This window comes from Rhinopithecus bieti, unplaced genomic scaffold, assembly GCF_001698545.2.
Source record: "Rhinopithecus bieti isolate Rb0 unplaced genomic scaffold, ASM169854v2 scaffold_5846, whole genome shotgun sequence".
Taxonomy (NCBI): Eukaryota; Metazoa; Chordata; class Mammalia; order Primates; family Cercopithecidae; genus Rhinopithecus; species Rhinopithecus bieti.
Window position 1 is genome coordinate 557,496 of NW_016805019.1, and position 18,898 is coordinate 576,393.

Below are 18,898 nucleotides of genomic sequence, written 5' to 3' on the forward strand. Positions count from 1 at the left end.
TTTTTTTTTTTTTTTTTTTTTTTTTTTTTTTTTTTTTTTTTTTTTTTTCTGATTGAATTTCAGAGCTTGATATTGGTCTTTTCAGAGTTTCAATCTCTTCATGATTCAGTTTTGGGAGGTTGTGTTTCCAGGAATGTATCCATCTCCTGTAGATTTTCTAATTCATGTGAGTAGAGATATTCATAGTATCTTTAAGGATGTTTCAGTTTCTGTGGGATTAGTTGTAACATTATCTTTGTCATTTTCGATTGTTCTTTTTTGGATATTCTCTTTGTTTTTCTTTCTTATTCTAGCTGGTGGACTATCAGTCTTGTTTATTTTTTTCTAAGAACCAACTCTTGGTTTCATTGGTCTTTTATATGGATTTTGGCATCTCAGTTTCATTTAATTCTTCTTTAATGCTATTTATTTTTTTCTGCCAGCTGTGGGGGTATGTTTGTTCCTTTATTTTAGTTCCTTTAGGTACAAAGGTAGATTGTTAATTTGAGATCTTTCTAACTTCTTGATGAAGGCATTTAATGCTATAATCTTTCTTCTTCACACTAACTTAGCTGCATCCCAGAGATATTGGTAAGTTGTGTCCCTGTCTTCATTAATTTCAAAGAATTTTTTGATTTTGGCCTTAATTTTGATGTTCACCAAGGAGTTATTCAGGAGCAAGATGTTTAATTTCCATATAATTGTGTAGTTTTGAGAGATCTTCTTGATATTGATTTCTTTAATTGCACTGAGGTTGGTGAATGTTCTTGGTATGATCTCAGTTTTTTAAAATTTATTGAGACTTGCTTCATGAACAAACATGTGGTCAATCTTAGAATATGTTTTATGTGCAGAGGAGAAAGATGTATATTTTGTGGTTGTTGGGTGGAGTGGTTCTGTAGATATCTATTAGATCTAGTTGGTCAGGTGACAAGTTTAAGTCCAGAGTTTATTAGTTTTCTGCCTTGAATATCTGTCTAACATTGTGAGTGCGGTGTTGATGTCTCTCATTATTATTGTGTAGTTGTCTTAAGTTTTGCTGTGAGTGAAGAAGAACTCGTTTTATGAATCTAGGAGCTCCAATGTTTGGTGTATATATATTTGGATAGTTAAGTCTTGTTGGATTATACTCTTTATCGTCATGCATTGCCCTTCTTTGTCTTTTTAAATTGTTACTGGTTTGAAGTTTGTTTTATCTAATATAAGAATAGCCACTCCTGATCTTTGTGTATTTTCCATTTGTATGGTAGATCTTTCTCCATCCTTTTACTTTGCACCTGTGGGTACCATTACATGTGAAATTGGTCTCATGAAGACAGCAGATGGTTGGGTCTTGTCCTTTTATCTACCTTGTCACTCTGTGTCTTTTAAGTGCGGCATTTAGCTCATTTACATTCAGGATTAGTATTGATCTGTGAGAGTTTGGTCCTGTCATCATGTTGTTAGCTGGTTGTTATGAAGACTTGATTGTCTAGGTGGATTATAGTGCTTGCAGGCTATGTGCTTAAGTGTGTTTTTGTGGTAGCAGGTGTTGCTTTTCAATTCCATGTTCAGCATTCCCTTAAGAACCTCTTGTAAAGCTGGTCTAGTTGAAATGAATTCATTCAACATCTGCTTGTCTGAGAAGGATTTTCTATCTCTTTCTCCTAAGAAGCTTAGTTTGGTGCCATATGAAGTTCTTGGTTGGAATTTTTGTTTTTTAAAATGCTAAAAATAGGCTCCCAATCTCATCTGGCTGTAATGTTTCTGCTGAAAGGTCTGCTGCTAGCTTAATGGGGTTCCCTCTGTACATGACTTGACCATTCTTCTCTCTAGCTGCCTTTAAGATTTTTTCTTTTGCATTGACCTTGGTGAATCTGATGACTGTGTGCCTTAAGGATAGTCATCTCACGTAGTATGCAGCCTAGGTTCTCTGTATTTCTTGAATTTGCAACTCAACCTCTCTAGTATGATTAGGGAAATATATTCACGGACTATATACTCAAATATATTTTCCCACTTGCGTATTCTGTCTCCTTCTCTCTCAAGGATGCCAATGAATAATAAATTTGGTGTCTTTACATAACCCATATTTCTCAGAGGTTTTGTTCATTTTTAACAACTATTTTTCTTTAGTTTTGTCTGACTGAGTTGGCCCAAAGATCCAGTCTTCAAGTTCTGAAGTTCTTTTCTCAGTTTGGTCTAATCTGCTGTTAATACTTCTAATTGTATTATGAAATTCTTATACCAAATTTTTCAGGTCTACTAGTTCAGTTTGATTCTTTCTTAAAATGGATATTTCCTATTTCATCTCTTGGATAGTATAAATAAATTCCTTGAATTGGGTTTCAGTTTTCTTCTGAATCTCAACCTTTGTTGCCATCCAGATTCTAAATTCTATGTCTGTCATTTCAGTCATTTCAGACTGGTTGAGAACCACTGCTGGGGAGCTAGTGGATTCATTTGGAGATAAGGAGACACTCTGACTTTTCAGATTGCCAGAGTTCTTACCATGATTCTTTCGCATCTAAGAAGTCCAGCGTTTCTTTAACAATGATGTAATTTGAGTACTTCAGTTGGATTTGTTTCTGGATGTTTTCACATGCCCAAGCCTCTCTATAGGGCCTTTATTTGTGGCTGAATTCTTGCTCTTGGTTTCACAGGAGTGTATAGTAGCAAAATATTTTTGGCATTGTAGTTTGGGCTGGGATCCAGTAGACGATGCTGAAGAGTAGTAGGCAGTAGATAGCCTCTTGTCTAGCTGCGTGGCTCCTCTGTATTTCTCACATTTGCAGCCATGCTCTGCAGTGGGCAGGGAGAGAGGTGACCTCCTCACTATGTCCACTCTTGGAACTTGGGGGAGCCCCTCTGATCACTGACATTGTGTCTACATTTCTTTTGTTAGGTGGTCTGGGCTGCAGGACTCCCTGGCCAGAAGTTGCAGCAGGTAGATGGGAGACAGCCTTTCCTGGCCAGTCCTGGGGAGGGAGGCATGGCCCCTCCCACTTCAGCCCATGAATGGGCGTCTCACCCATCTCAGTGCTTTGAGAGTGTGAGCTCCTCTCCCACTTGAGTGCCAGCCACAGAACTTGGCTTGGCATTACTGAGCTGGCTGCTGCAGCCCTCGGGCACTTTAATCGGCTTGGGGCTCCATCTTTCAGCCACTTGGAATTGGATTCTGGGTGCTCTGAGGAATCCAAAGTGCTCCTAAGCCACCAGGAACACATAATTGGGTGGAGCAAGGCACCCGGGCTGGGCAACAGAGGCTGCAGCTGCACTGTGCATATGTTCCTGCAGGGTTGCTAGGGTGTGGCCCTGAGAGGGGCCAGCAGGCTGGAAGGCCTGCAGAACAAACATGACCCAGTTCCACAGGGAAGTCAGCTCTACTTTCTTCTGGCCCAGTGGTCAGCTGCGGCTAGAGGTTTCTGGAGGGAGATGGGGAGACCTGAGTTATGGACGCCTATTACCATGTTCTGCCAGAGCTGCACCATGTACAAAGGCCCCTGTTCCATGCTGGTTGAAGCTCTGTCTTTCTCTACTCTGCAATCAGATCCCCTTGTCAGATCAAATGTCCATGGGGATGTGAGGCCCTCTAAGCCAAGATCCCATAGGCCCATGGTGAAGGTGGGCAGTCCCTCAGTCCCATCATGAACCTATCCCCCAGGAGTTGTTCAGGGCCAGGGACTAGCCCCCGCATTCCAGTACCCTGTGCCTGCCTTCTCCCTTCTCAGCTTCAGCATCTACATTACATCTCCATCTAAGCATTTTCTCTCTTGAGATCTGTCCAAATTATGTTGATTTACTCAAACCCTTGGTTTTTCTCTGTGGGAGTAGCACTTCTTTGCTGCATCTAGTTGGCCATCTTGCCTTCCCCCTGTGGAATTACTGGGTGCTTCTTAGAGCAAAAGCTTATTAGAGTTTTATGGTCCTGGAACTTTACAAGAAATTATAATGGAATATAAAAAAATTAAGATAGGTCTTGTGACTGTACATAAGGCAGGCTAAAAGCTAGCTGGTACAACAATAAGCACAGGTGAAAAATACTGTATTTAGTGTTTGCCATAAGATTAGAGCCTACTGCACATCTGCTTCTTATTCATTGTGTCATTTGGGCCCCTGTACCAAGGATGAAGTTAGAATAAATGATCACCAATAACATTCTAGTTCCAAAATTCTATGACATAAACAATGAACAATATTTTGAACAATATGTTTATCTTTATGAATAACATAATATTTTAGAATAGAATTGTAGGATATTTATAGGATATTATATTTACAAGATAAATGTGTTATTTATCTTTTAAATTATATATTGTACAACATTCCTTAAAATATTTAGGGTATATATGTCATGCATTCAAATATTTATGGGGTAGCTGTCCTACTATTTAAAATATAAATGTTCAGCAGACTGAATTTATTTAAAATGTTCTAAATTATAAAGCAGAGATAGTGACAAGAATGATAATAATATGAGGGTTGTGGATTACAGACAATGACTATAACAGGATGAGAGAAGAAAGAGACCCTGGCAAGTGAGGGAGTCTGTGGAATGCTCCAGGGGATAGGGAGGCTGTACTGTGGAGTAGGACTTGGGTAGAGCCTTGAAGGATGGGAGTAATTTGAACAGACATTTGAGATAGAGGGAATGTTACACAGGCAGGAATGAGCACAAAATTGGGTAAGGATCATAAATAACGAGTGGGAGGAAAGAGTGAGAAATACTTAAAAAATAAATTTGACTATGTATGGGTAACCCAGATTATGATAAGACTTGAGAGTATAGAGGTTGTGAAAGTCTGTAGGGAGGTCTTATGGTTTGTATGTATCCCCCAAAGTTTGTGTGCTGGAAATTTAATTCCCAATGCAACAGAGTTGGGAGGTGAGACCTCAGAAGAGGTGAGTAGGTCATGAGGGGTCCTCCCTAATGAATAGATAAATGTCATTATCTTGGGAGTGGGTTACTTATCTCAAGAGTGTCATAAAAGCAAGTTTGGCTGGCTCTTGCTCTCTTGCCCCTTTGTGCATGCTGTCTGCCCTTCAACCTTCTACCATGAGATGACACAGTAAGAAGACCCTCACCAGATGCCAGCACCATGCTCTCAGACTTCCAAATCTCCAGAACTGTGAGCCATATAAATTGTTAATATTTATAAATTACCCAGTCTGTGGTATTCTGTTAGAGACACACAACTTTTCTTGATTAGGGGGATAACATAACAGATTTTTCTGGGACAAGAATTAATAACATGGAGAATATCATAGAGCAATCTTAGAGAGTTGATCTGGCAGGCCAGTGCAGTCTCATTTCTCACAATGTAGTCGTAAACTGCTAATCATCATAGGTGAGGGAGAATTGTAGGGAAGGGACAAATCTTACAAACACTTCAAAGAAAGGGGGATGGGAACTTGGCATGCCATGTAAGGTCTCTTTTAAGTGTTCTGGTATAGGTACAGATGATATTTAAGCAAATAAAAATTTACCTGGACAACAGAGTTTTCATTGTAATTATAGTTATTTCATTTTGATAAGTAATTGCACTTTTAAAGTTATGTACATACTTATGACTATAATATTCTGGAGCATAACAGCAGAATACAAAATCTCATATCTTCCCATTTCTGTGTTTCAATTTTACCTGTGAAGTGTTTTTGACTAGATATAAAATGTATTGCTACATTTTCCATTTTAGATAGCAGCGTTTTATAATTTGCTCCCTTTGTCAAAAGTGAAAGGCATGTAACTTATGCAATTCTTATCTGTGATGAGGCAGAGTGGTGAGGAGTGTATGCTCTCACTCTTTAGGACAGATATTAGGAATCTATCAAAGTTACCTTGTCTGTTAGCCATTATAAAATGCTGAAGGACATTTCTTTTCCATTATACTCTTCAAGTTTCCTTCTGAAGCTAAAGAAAATTCCAGTGCATGTCCCTGAGGAATTGGTCTAACATGTTTAAATGCATACATTAAAATCCTCCTGTTTTCTGCAAACCTTTTTCAATTGCATATCTCACTTTGCCATGCCAACTTCAGTCTCTGGTGCAGATTCTTAGAGCTTTCTATTCATACTACAAGCTCATCCAAGGACAGCTACTTCCCATTCTCTTCCATGTTTCTGCTAGCTCTGAAAACTTCAGGATGGACTGAACCTTTGCTGTCACTCCTCCTGTGGAAGGTGGCACCATAGCAGTAGGCAGAGGCAAAGGTACAGACTTCACCTGAGCCCTTCACTTTTGAGGCATCATGCAGATGGGTGAATATGGAAAATTAAGCTCCTCGCCACAATTGCCCTGTGGTGCCTTCTCTGACTTTCCAAACTTGATAAGACCAGTGGGTATACATGGTCTTTGTGAAAAGAACATCTCCTTTGTACTTATTGCCATAATTAAAATTTTGTTTAAAGTCAGCCTCTCTGTATGCCTGGAAGCTCCAAGAGGGTTGAGATAATACCTTTCTTTTGTCTATCATTGCACCACTTGTACCAGGAGCAATGACTTTTTGTGGAATTAATGGAATACAATGGCATCTTACTCCTGTAGGTTAATTTGACACTTTTACTTTATTCTAATGCTTTAACTTATCTTTTGAAGTTACAAATAACTATCACATTCAATGTTAAGTTAATATAATCATAGCATCCCAACGTGGGATAAATTTAATAGCATAATATCTATGGTATATAAAACCTTCAACCACCAAAAATAATTATCATTATACAATTGGTGATCACCTACTTTGGAATTAGTGCTGTAGTAAGTACTGTGGACACCACAGAAGTATATTAGGATATTAGGAATAATTCTTTCCCCTAGAGAATGGACTCTATTAAGGGAAATGAGACTTGTGAAACAGCAGCCAACAGTATGTTGTACATAATAAATAGTGATTTATGCAGTATAGACTATCTGTTACAGGTTTCAGAAGAGAGAGAGAGACAGACACACACAGAGAGAGAGAGAGAGATTAGTGAAGCTTAGTAAAGTCAGTGACAGTTTCTAAGAGACATGGTGCTTGAAAGTGACATGTCATGATGCACTGGGTTTGGATATGAGGATGGGGACAACATGCCAGGCAAAACTCCCTGGCAGGTTGAAGAAATGAAATGGTTACAATGTGCTTAGCTCAGAGTGAAATTAACTAAAATATAGGATACTATGTTTTGGGTTGAAAATGGAAATAATATTTGATTAAAAGAGTGCTGCAGATTAATGAAAGTCCTTGGAAGTGATTGTGAAGTACGAGGGTATGAACTTGAAAATAAAAAGCACTGGGTGCATTTGAACAGAGGGATTTGATAAAGATAGTGTTTACAGATGATTAGTGTAGTAGTGACACCCAGAATGATGAACAGCAGTAATATGAACAGAGAGAGCACATGCCACACTGTGCAGAGTGAAGAAGGAGGCAGAGTCAAGACAGTCTCAGCTAAGAGGCTGCTGCTGTAATCCATGTGTGAGGTAGTATAGGTCCAGACTAAGGTGGTTTTGAGAGAGAATGGAAATGAGAGATATATGGGAGGAAAGAAGAAAAGAACATGCTTACCGTTAAATTATGGTTGGGGGAGGTAGCAGGCTTGGGGACTAGAAGATAAAGATGCCAGTATAATAGAAACATAAAACTAAGAGGGGAAATTGGCTTGACTCAGTGATGAACACTTCAGATTCACATAGATAGATGGACTAAGTTATACATGATTAGATAACAAAATCACAATGTTATATAAAATAGTTGGATGTAGACAAATAAAAAAGTCAAGAAAATCTTTGGAATTGACAGGTTACAGGCACATCTGAATGTGCTACAAAAACCCAATTCCTCAGGAAAGCCTTTACTGACCAACTCTATTCTTCCTCTTTAGACCAGGCTCCCTTTGGAGACTTCATCATAACTCTTATGAAATATTAACAATATTATTTGTCTAATGTCTGTCTTCCTTGTTAGACTGAAATTTCCAAGGGCATAGGGCTCATATATTTTTCCCAGTAACTTTTCCAATCTTTTAAAAAGAAATAAGATGAAAATACTTTTAAAAGCCAACAAGATCAACATGTAAACATTTCAGTATAGTGATGAATGTGTTCTTGAAATGCTTTCAAAAAATACATAGAAAATTGAAGACTTCTGCATGGTCAGTAGGGTACTCTGAATAAGTACAGAACAAGCATACTAGCCTGCACGTGAGAGAGTTCCCATGGACACAATTGTCTTGATCAGCAGTACAGACCTGACAGTTGTAATTGAATTCTGCTCCATATTCAACCTATGATAAGGACTATGCTGAGTGATCAAGAAACTATTCTAAATTTTGAAAATCAATGAATCACTTAGGCATTCTGAAATAGTTAGGTTCAAGAAAGTTACAAGGTTGAATAAGTTATAAATGTCACTACATCATCAAGATTTCCTATAAGGCACCCTGAAGGAAATAATATGAGATGGGAAGATACAGAATAACAATAGTAATGCAGCTAATATTAATAAACACTTACATAAGTACTGAAATTGTGTTGGACCCTTTAGAGGCGAAGTAACCTGCCCATGATGTCACAGCTAGTAGAGGTAGAACTGAAATATGAACTCCAACAGCCTGCATCAAAGATGCCATACGCCTGGGGAGATAACTGCAACGCAATCCTTCCATGCTAGGAACAAGTAGGAAATGCATATTGGGCAGCTATTATCTTTAGATGCTGCAGTTTCCTTCTAAGAAAATGAGCTACTGTGATATCTCCTAAGGGGATTTTAATGAGGGTTAAAGCTCTTAGAGGCTGGGTGCAGTGGCTCACCCCTATAATCCCAGCACAAGGGGAGGCTGCGGTGGGCAGGTCACTTGAGCTCAGGGGTGGAGACCAGCCTGGGCAACACAGCGAAACCTCATCTCTACAAAAAAATGCAATATTATATATAAATACATATATATATATATATTCAGACATATATATGTCAGATATGGTGGCAGCTGGTCCCAGCTACTTGGGAGGCTGAAGTGGTTGGATCGCTTGAGCTTGGGAGGTGGAGGCTACAGTGAGCCATTATCATACCACTGCACTCCAGCCTGGGCGACAGAGTAAAATCCTGTCTCAAAAACAGCAACAACAAAAATCAAACTCTTATAATAGTGTTTGGCACATACAGTCAACAAACAAAATTTATCTGCTATGATGATGATAGTAGAAATATCACAGGAAATGAGGTAAATATCCTGAAGATGACCAATGACATTTCATACACTAAGCGTTCATAAAGGGACAGCTATGAGCATTTTAGCTTAAGTAGAGTTGTGGGAAGAATATAAGCCCACCCTTAGTGCAGAGATCTAAAGTCAGATGGATCTTAGAACAAATAAAGGCTCGATCAGAGGCATAACCAGCACCATGTCCTTGGGCTTCTTTTCACCCCTCCCCCTTCCCTTAGATGAGCTAATATACTTCTTGGTTTTCATTACCATCTACACTCCAGTAAATTCCGAATGTTCATTCGTAACTCAGACCTCCTTCCTCTAAGCTCTAGGATTTTATATTCAACTATCAACTTGATATAATAACAACAACAACTCACATCGACTGTGCCCTTTCTTATTATATTCCAGCCACTATTTGGCTCCACTAGAATCATGTCACAAGCAAACTTAACCTATCTAAAACTGAATGTATGATCTTTCCGCTAAAACCGTCCTCATGGTCCCACAATCACCTACGTGCATCCTTAACACTTTCTTTTACTTGCAGCAACTAATCTCACCACAAATGTTCTTGGCTCCTTCTACCATTTTCTCAATGCAGCATCAAAGTGGATATCTGTTGCTTCTTTCCAGCTGAGATCCTGTCAATGACTGCTTATTTCACTTGCTGGTTAAAATTCATATTCTTGTACATGTCCCGCAAGACCTTGTGTGGGATGCTTCCCACTTTTATCTTTCAGGCCTAGTTACATGATGCTCTCCCTTCTAAGTTCCAGGCAAGTGGGTCCTCTTTCAGTTCCCAAAAGAGATAATCTCTTTTCTGTCTCGGGGTCTTTCTACATGCTGTTACCTTTGTCTGAAAGTTTTTTCTTCACTTCCCCATCTGGTTTCATCTTCCAAATCCTATGGTTCTAAGTATAAATATCCCTGCCTCACAAAAGTCTTCCCTGATCCGCCTGATCCATCAGGCCTCCCTGGTACACATTCTCACATCACTCTCTACTTTACCTCTGTTATGTGTTCCAAAGTTATAATTAGTTATGTGATTTTCTGTTATAATTAGTTACGCAATTTTTCTCCATAGCTTGGAAGCATCTGTAAGTACTCGTCCTGTTCATTTCTGTATTTTTAATGTCTAATAGAGTGCTTAGTGAGAACAGCCTATTGAATATTTGTTGAATGAGTGAAAAAGGCCTCTACTAAATTTTACAAACAGCAGCTGGCACTCACAAACTAGGGCAATATTTAAGTCAAACCATCTTGCATGAACGGCTACCTTCATCAATCACACTGGCCTCAAACAGTCAAGGCGATAATATAAACATTGCGAATAGCAGTGACCACCTTGATCAGAACCATAAATCAGGCATATCCAGGATGTGCTTTTCACCGAAATTTACTCAACTACTTATTTTTTCCATTCTGAGATTTTTCAGAATTCAGCGTGAATACAGTTGCTGTGCAATGCATCTGTTTTTAAAAAGACTCCACCAAGCAAATATTAGCCATTAATTATTTACCATTAACAAAAGGCAGAGGAAGCAATTAGTTTTTGGAATCACAGACAATTCCATAACATAGTGAAAGAACTCAATATATACAAACATATATTTTGCAAAGTATTGCAATATCTGCAAGGGGAAGTGCCTGCTTGTCAATGTAACCTATCTTTTCTCTTCCACTAACACCCACCATCATCCCAAAGTAAAAATCAATTTCTAAATGAAATAGAATCGTGTTAAAGTTGGCAGTACAAGAAAAGTGAAAAAAGATTACCATCTGGAAAATGAGTATTAATAACTAAAGAGCTTCAGGTTCTAACATAAATGAAAGATATTTAAAAGATCTTGAACAATATTCCTTTTTCTGAAAAAAGGAATGAATTATAAAACTATATTTTATAATGTCGAAAGATGCAGTGGGAGGCCTCAAATACATGGATTTGCTAAAAGTAATTTAGTAATAATATTAAAAATTGACAAGAGCAAGCTTTTCTTCGGGAAAGAATGTGTGAAATTGTGTCATGTTAATTAAACCCTGCTGTGGTAGGCAAGTAAGAAGCTGATTTACATGGAGTATGACCAAGAATACACTCCGTCTCTAGTACTGTAATTTTTAAAAGATGGATGGGAGAAAAGCTGCACTTGAGGACATTAGCTTTGTTTGGTACATTAAATGGAAAATGACTTTCTATTGTTATTCTCCCTCCGTCTTTGTATTAGAAATTATGAAGGGAAGAATATATTTTATTCACCTCCCTCAGTGTTATGCCATCCAGTGATGCAAGAGAAGAAAACCACCCCACTGCTGTTTGCTGTTGATTCTGCCCTATATGACTGAACGGGGGAAAAATGTCTGCCTTTACCTTCTAAGATTGGACCAGAATGCATGCATCAAAACATGCTGACATATTCTGTCACACATGCTCACATATGACATATATGAGTGCTGACAATGCAGCTTTTAGGGTCTAATCCGAACCTTTTATTTGTCCTTCATTAGACTCATGGGAACAAGAGAGTGTTAACCTGGCCTCTCACTGGTTGCCTGGACCATAAGATGTAAAGTTACAGATCAGTGTTGGCTATGTTTTAGGGCAGGTTACATGAACCAGAGAAGGAAAGACAGCCAATCTGCAGAGAGAAGATGATGCAAACAGAGTAGAGACAAATATGATATAGGGAGTCTTGAGGAGGTTGAAGTTTCTATTACTTTCTATTCTATGGACACATCAAGAAAGGAGTCAGGTAAATTATTCTTCTGTTACCTTGGGCACCTTTTGGAACAAGTGAGACTCAACCTAACAGGGGTAGCAAAAGAGGACAAAGAAATCACCTGAACTAGACCATATATACTTAACTAGGGAAGGCACCACGTTTAATTGTCCTGTGGACGGCGCAAAAGTAGATGCTTAGTAAATACCTTCTGGGTGAATGAATGAGCATTTCATATGTAACGGAAGTGGTGGAAATTGTTGGAGTGGTATATGGATTGCCTCTGTTACATCAAGAGGCATATCAAGAATAAATATTTGAAGCCTATAGAGAGACAATGTAGTATAATGGTTAAAGGAATGTGTGCTGGAGCCAGACTCAAACTGAATACCAGCTTCACCACTTTCCAGGGATGTGATCTTAGGCAGGTAGGTAACCTCTCAGTGCCTCAATTTCCTCATTGGTGAAGTAGGAATAATATTTACCTTAAATAAACTTTGTGAAGGTTATATGAGCTAAAAATTAATGTGTAAAGTAGAACAGGGCCTGGTACAAGGTAACCATTCTGCGAGTATAAACTGTAACATCCCTACTACCAAAAATCTAGACGGTAGTACTTATCATCAAGTTAAACTTTGTATTATTCACTGATGTTTTCTCATCTGTCTTCATTCTGTCCTCCAGAGCAATTTCTAAAATGTTGAACAAATAGGATAAAAAAGGGTCTCTGGAATCCTCGTTTTTCAGGTGAAGAAATCAAGCCCCAGAGCCAGCAAGGGAGCTGTTCAAGGCCACTCCTCTCTTGGCAGAGCCAGACCTAGAATTTAGGTCTACTTTTGTGTTATTTTCAAATACTTGAATGAAACAAAAGCATTCAGCAATGAAATGTATGTAAAATGGATACTCACCATTGAGATGCTTAAAAGTTTTAGGATAGGACTGCAATAATTTATTTTTAAGCTCTTATTTGGCAACAGATAATCAAGAATTATAGCCCTCAGTAATTTGTAGAAGATTTTGGGAAATAATTTATTACAGACATTAATTAATTGTAGTAGGTCCTGACTACTTTTTTTTCTTGTCCTATAACTTACATGAAATCAATGAAAATGTTTAGAGTAACGTGAAAGAATAAGTCACTCATTGTGATATCCAGGTATCTAAGAGTATAGTTTTTTACTATAAACAAACAAACAAAGAAATATTAAAATCACCCTTTACTAGTCTAAGAGAAACTTCAGTCATAAAATAGTTCTGAGCATTGTTCAGACTAATTATCTTTATAATGTAGGTCGTTACTTTTGTGGCCTGGCAGTATTCCCTAATCTGGACAGGTGTTCAGAGTTCATGCATTTCAGTATGAACGCTCATTTATAATAGACATAGCACAGGGAAAGTAAACTTCCACTGTTTTCCCTTACTGTCTGAACTGTGAAGCAATTAGAAATTCAAGTCATTCATTTAGTTGAGAATAGTGTTTTTATCCTTAATTTAATTTCCCTGATTTTATAGTGTATATAAATCGCAAAGTATTTATATGTAGTTTTAAAAAATATATTTTGCATCTTAACAAATGCACATTTAAGTTTAAAATTGACTCTAATCACCAAAAGCAGCTGAAACTCAACCAGGTTTCAAGGAAGTCATATAATCAGAGTCCCAAGATGAAAAGAAAAGAATTGTAATTTCTTTACAGCTTTAAAATTTTGAAATGATGGGTAGACAATTAAATATTTACATTTTAGCTTATAATAACTTCTTTAGCAGAACATATGGCTTAGAAAAAGAACCTCCAATGCCTGCTTATCTCTTCTACTACATATTTTTTAACAAACTTTTCAGTTACACCAAAAATTAATATTTGCTGCAATGTTCAGAAATAATGCTTTTCTCAAGAAAATTAATTAAAAGAGAAGGCATATATAACTCCACCAAACTAAACTATAATAAATATCTCCAGAAAGAGATAAGTTTTATTTTATCTAAAACATTTTAGTAATGTGAGGATCCTTCATTTTAAAGACTATGAAGAAAATTAACTCATGTGACAAGCTTATAATTAACATTATTTACACAAAGAAACAAATCTTCTGTTTTACCATCAAGATGATAAAGAAAAACGATAACAAAATTAGAAATGGAAGATACTGTGTTAACCAGAGAAATTAAAATAAAAAGAGCTTATCTTAGGCAAGCCTCTTTTTATGTTCAGTACCATTTTAAAAAGGAGCCTCTTTCAAACTTATATTTGAAATCTCCATCTCAAATATAATATTGATAGGAGGCTATGGATGAAGAAAAAGGGGGGAAAAAATCCCTTCAGCTGAATATCGGATATTCTAGAGTTTCTCTGCCATATCATTCTGCTCTCTGGTGGTGAACAGCATTGCTCAGTAGTTGATAACATGATATTTTCTAAGGGCAAAAAAAAAAAAAAAAAAAAAAAAAAAAANCATCCAGCTATTAGAAAAACTATTTGAAAAAGGATCTGAGTAAACCCTTTAAAGATGTCACTCTGCTTTTACTTGCCCCCACAAAATGGATATATTAAATAGAAGATATATCTATTTTCTTTATATTTAAAATTTCTGTATGTTTGATACCTAGAGTGATTCTTTCCATTTTCATTTAATTTTATTAATTGTATAGTTTTAAATAATATCTATAAACTGCATCAAATAGAAAGCCTTTTGAGGATCATTACTGTATAGATAGGCAGGTAGCTTAGTTTTAAGTTTCTGATGTTCCTTACAAAATTCTGTCAAAGCAACAGACATGTGATCTGTTCAACAAATCTACTTCAGAATCATTATAAGCTGGTGAATATCTTAAACAATTACAAGAGGTCATCTCTTTAGTACTGTAATCTTACGAAAGGGAAGCTTTACAATCATCCCTGAATGAGATGGTCCTTTGTTTCACTTAATCAAAATGCTCTATATTTCTTCTTCAAGAATAAAATGAGGCACTTGTTCAATCTTGAAATTTTTAGATTATTTGAAAACAAAGTTGTTATCTCTTAAAAGCCCCTACATTTTTGAGTGAGGCATTAATGCACAGTATAAATAAATAAATACACTTACCTGGAATTAAAGTTCAGAGCTGAAAATGCTTGAGAAAGTTGCAATAGATGGAAAAGAAACGGAAACAGTACCACTCGCTACCATCGGCTCAGGCTTTTTGACTTTACAAGTGGCAGCAACACCAGTCCTGGCCCAGTACTCTCATGTTATGTAACATCTTATTAATATTAGCCATCAAACTGCTACCAAGCTGGTGAGGCACTAGAGGGCAAGAGTGTCACATGCAAGATCCGTCGCCAAGGGACCGGCTTTGGTACCACTTCGGGGGAAGACAGATGCTAGCTAAGCTGATAAATAACAGGATGCCCGAATACAACAGCAAACTTGAAACGTTCCTCAAAGAATATTTTACATGTCAATTTTCTGACTAGCGGAAGAGTTAACAGGTTAATAAATATGCGCAAGCAAATAACCACACCATGAAAAACTTTGAGGATTATATTTACTAACCCACAGTCACTCAAGAGGATGTTTGTTTTTTTCTTTCCATTGTCTAAATAAACTTATTTAAAACAGGAGAAAAAAAAGCTGGTTAAATAAAACGAGGGTCGGTTTCACGACTCCCTCATTCCAAGCCGCGAGAAACTTGTCTGGTCGAGGTGCCGCCTCTGGAGTCCGCATTCCAAGGCGCCCGGCTCGGGTTTCTGGGCGAGGAGAAGACCGGCCCCGTCCTCCATGGAGATTACCTGGGGCTACAGCCGTCCGCGGGCTCCTCCTTCCCTCAGGTCTTCGACCTCAGCCGCTCCCCAGGGCCCCGCGTCTGGGTGGCTCTCAGGTGCTACGCGGTGCCCGGGGTCCGGCGGGGACGACGAGCGGGAGACCCCTCCCCTCCGCGACCTGGATCTCCGCGGACACAGCTGGTGGCTACTCCGGCTGCTCGGGCAGCGGCTGCGGGGCGAGAGCAGTCGGCGCGCCGGGGACTCCTGCGCTGGAGAACAGCGGTCCCGGGACCCGCCCGGCCGCGCCGCCGCCGCCGCCCTCGCCACCGCCTCCCGGGGCGGGAGCCGCCGCCTCCCAGCTCCCGGGCCGCGCGCGCCCACCCCGGGGAAGGGGAGGGAGCGGGAGCTGAGGACGCGAGCCGCCTCCATCGGCCGGGCTCCCGCCCGGACCGGCCCTGCGGAACTGGCTGCCCGGGCCTGGACAAGGAGACCCCGGGGGTTCCGCCCCGGCCTGCCAGTTCCGACCGCCCCTCCCGGCGAGTTGGCGGCGGCCGCCAAGGATGAAACGTCTTGTGCGGCCAGGGAAAGGGGTGCGAGTCCCCGAGGCGACGCTGGAAGGGTGGGGCGCAGCCGCGCGGTCCCCTCCTGTCGCGCTCCTGCGGTTGGCACTGGACACAGGGCGGCTGCGAGGCTGCAAGAGTTTCCTCTGTTCTCCAGTTTTTTTCAAAGGCCATGTCTTCCAGCTCCTGAAGACAAGTGGAAGGCCAGCAACTGAAGAGAGATTTTGGATTCAAGGTGTGAGGTTACCCTCTCCAGAACTATAGTATGAGTAGAAGTCTGAATCGAATGATATATATTTTTAAAAATTTCATTTGGTTCCACTAACATGTGAATTTTATTAAGTGGGTCTACTAATGATACTTTGTATTGGCCATTTGTGGTTTTGCTTCCCAACACTCACTCTTGTTGAAACAGTACCCCAGTTTATTTTGGAAGATCCAACAACTTGATCCCACCCCGCAGCCCAATTTCTTTAGGTGATGTCAGCCGCTGCTCTGACTCGCAGGTAGATTCACAGCTCAGGTCTGGCCAGTGGTAGCTTTATGTCCTGGTAGCATGAGTGGGTATGTAACCCAAGTCTGGCCAGTCAGAGACAAAACCACCATTCTGGGACTTTTTTACTTTTTTTCCCTTCCCTTGAGGAAGTAGACTCTTTTCTACTGGACTTTGCAAAATGAAGATGTGAGCTTAGAGCTTCTCGTGTTTCCATGAGAAGTCTGAAAATAAAGCTGATTCTCAGGAAGGCAGACCTGGGAGTGGGAGAAAAGTGAAACCCAGATGGAGATTTTCGAGCTTGGAATCGAGCTATGGCTGTAATAAGTTCTATCTCTGGATATTTTCATTCATAAACAAATACATTAACTTTTTTTTTTTTTTTTTTTTTTTTTTGAGACAGAGTCTCGCTCTGTCGCCCAGGCTGGAGTGCAGTGGCGCAATCTCAGCTCACTGCAAGCTCTGCCTCTCGGGTTCACACCATTCTCCTGCCTCAGCCTCCGGAGTACAGCTGGGACTACAGGCGCCGGCCACTATGCCTGGCTAATTTTTTGTATTTTTGGTAGAGGCAGGGTTTCACCATGTTAGCCAGGATGGTCTCGATCTCTTGACCTCGTGATCCGCCCGCCTCTGCCTCCCAAAGTGCTGGGATTACAGGCGTGAGCCACCACTCCCGGCCACATTCACTTTTGTCTTAAGGCAGCTTGGATTGTATTTTCTGTCCGTTGAAACCGAAAGAGACCCAAATGATGATACAGAAATTAAATATTCTGGTTGTTTATTAACTTTATCAGAGTATTTGGATTTGTAATGCAAGGCCTTCAATTAGAACCCAATGTCCTGAAAGGGTTAGTTGGAATTTGTTTTTTAAAGCCAGAGAGTTATATATCCTTTTTGTTATATGTGATAGAGGGGTTACAGAAGTGACTGAACCAATTGCTTCTCCTGGAAGCCCACAGAAATGTCAGGATGGCCAAGTAACATGTATTAGATTAGTTTTATTTATTTTATTTTTTAGTTGGAGTGTCCCCTGGAAGTCTTGTGCCTTTCAAGAATTTTAAGAACCTACGTTTATTTTTCTATGTACTCCTTACCCGAGAGAGAGCCTGCCCTGTCTTTCGAGCAGCCATGCATTCATCATTTTAGTAATCAAAAAAATTACTGCACACCTACTAAATGGCTCTGGGAATACAATAATATTGAAAAAAGAAAAGCAGCACCACTCTCTGCCCTTCAGTCCCTTATATTGATTTAGCAATAGGAGGTCAGGCTCTTCTACAAGATTTCAGAGAATAGACAAGATTCATGAATTCATAAATTCCTAAATGTTTCAGGGAATGTAGGCAGATTCAGAAATGGTATTCACTTTTCCTTTTCTTTTCTACCTCCTCTGCACAAAACAAAAAACCAGAAAACTTCTTCTACAAAATAAGATATTTACTGTTCTTGTGACTGTATTTTGGGGTTTTCTTCAGCTAAGTTGGATAGGAGACATAATCAAATTTCTCATTGCTTTTGGGAGATTTGCTACCTTCACCAGCTACTGCTCCTTCCAACCATCCATCTGGAATTACAAACAGCTTAGGGTCATGCTATCTTTTCCTATGAGATCCTCAAATCTTATAGCTCTGTTAGAGAAGTCCTCATCTGCACACATATGTCGTCTAAGCCAGTGTAATGGAAGATTGATATGTTGCCTATGTTTCCTTTCACTCCTGGGCTGCATGCCCAGCAGAGAGGTAAGAAGAGACAGACAGCACGGCCAACTATTGCCCCCTGTAGTCCTCCCTTCCCATCTTCTGTTCCTAACCCAGGGACACTAAGGCCAGCAAACAATTTTCCTCCAGAGAGATATTCCTATTTAGTCTAACACTGTGGCAGTGCCCAAGTAGAGGTGGAGAAGGCCATCTGGTTCAGGGCCAGACATTTGTGAAGCACTTCAAATAGAGTCAGCTCCACATGAACTTGTTCTATCTATCTATCATCTATCTATCTATCTATCTATCTATCTATCTATCTATCTATCTATCTATCTATTTTTTGTGAGATGGAGTCTCACTCTGTTGCCCAGGTTGGAGTGTAGTAGCAAGATCTCGGATCACTGCAACGTCTGCCTCCCGGGTTCAAGCGATTCTCTTGTTTCAGCCTCCTGAGTAGCTGGGATTACAGGCACATGCCGCCATGTCCAGCTAATTTTTTGTATTTTAGTAGAGACGGGGTTTCAGAGTGTCACCCAGATTGGTCT

General features: G+C 39.6%; 1 protein-coding gene across 3 annotated transcripts in view; it reads right to left on the minus strand.

The window, feature by feature from the left end:
- LOC108528882 (bifunctional heparan sulfate N-deacetylase/N-sulfotransferase 3) overlaps positions 1 to 15,705 on the minus strand; it is a 220,154-nt gene extending 204,449 nt beyond the window's left edge. The window contains exon 1 of one of the 3 annotated variants that reach the window (XM_017870891.1): positions 14,942 to 15,189. The gene's annotated coding sequence lies outside the window, so the exon portion shown is untranslated. Of the gene's footprint in view, positions 1 to 14,941; positions 15,204 to 15,627 lie in introns of those variants that run through there. The other 2 variants (XM_017870890.1, XM_017870889.1) reach the window with 2 other exon arrangements.
- Positions 15,706 to 18,898: the final 3,193 nt, after the last annotated feature.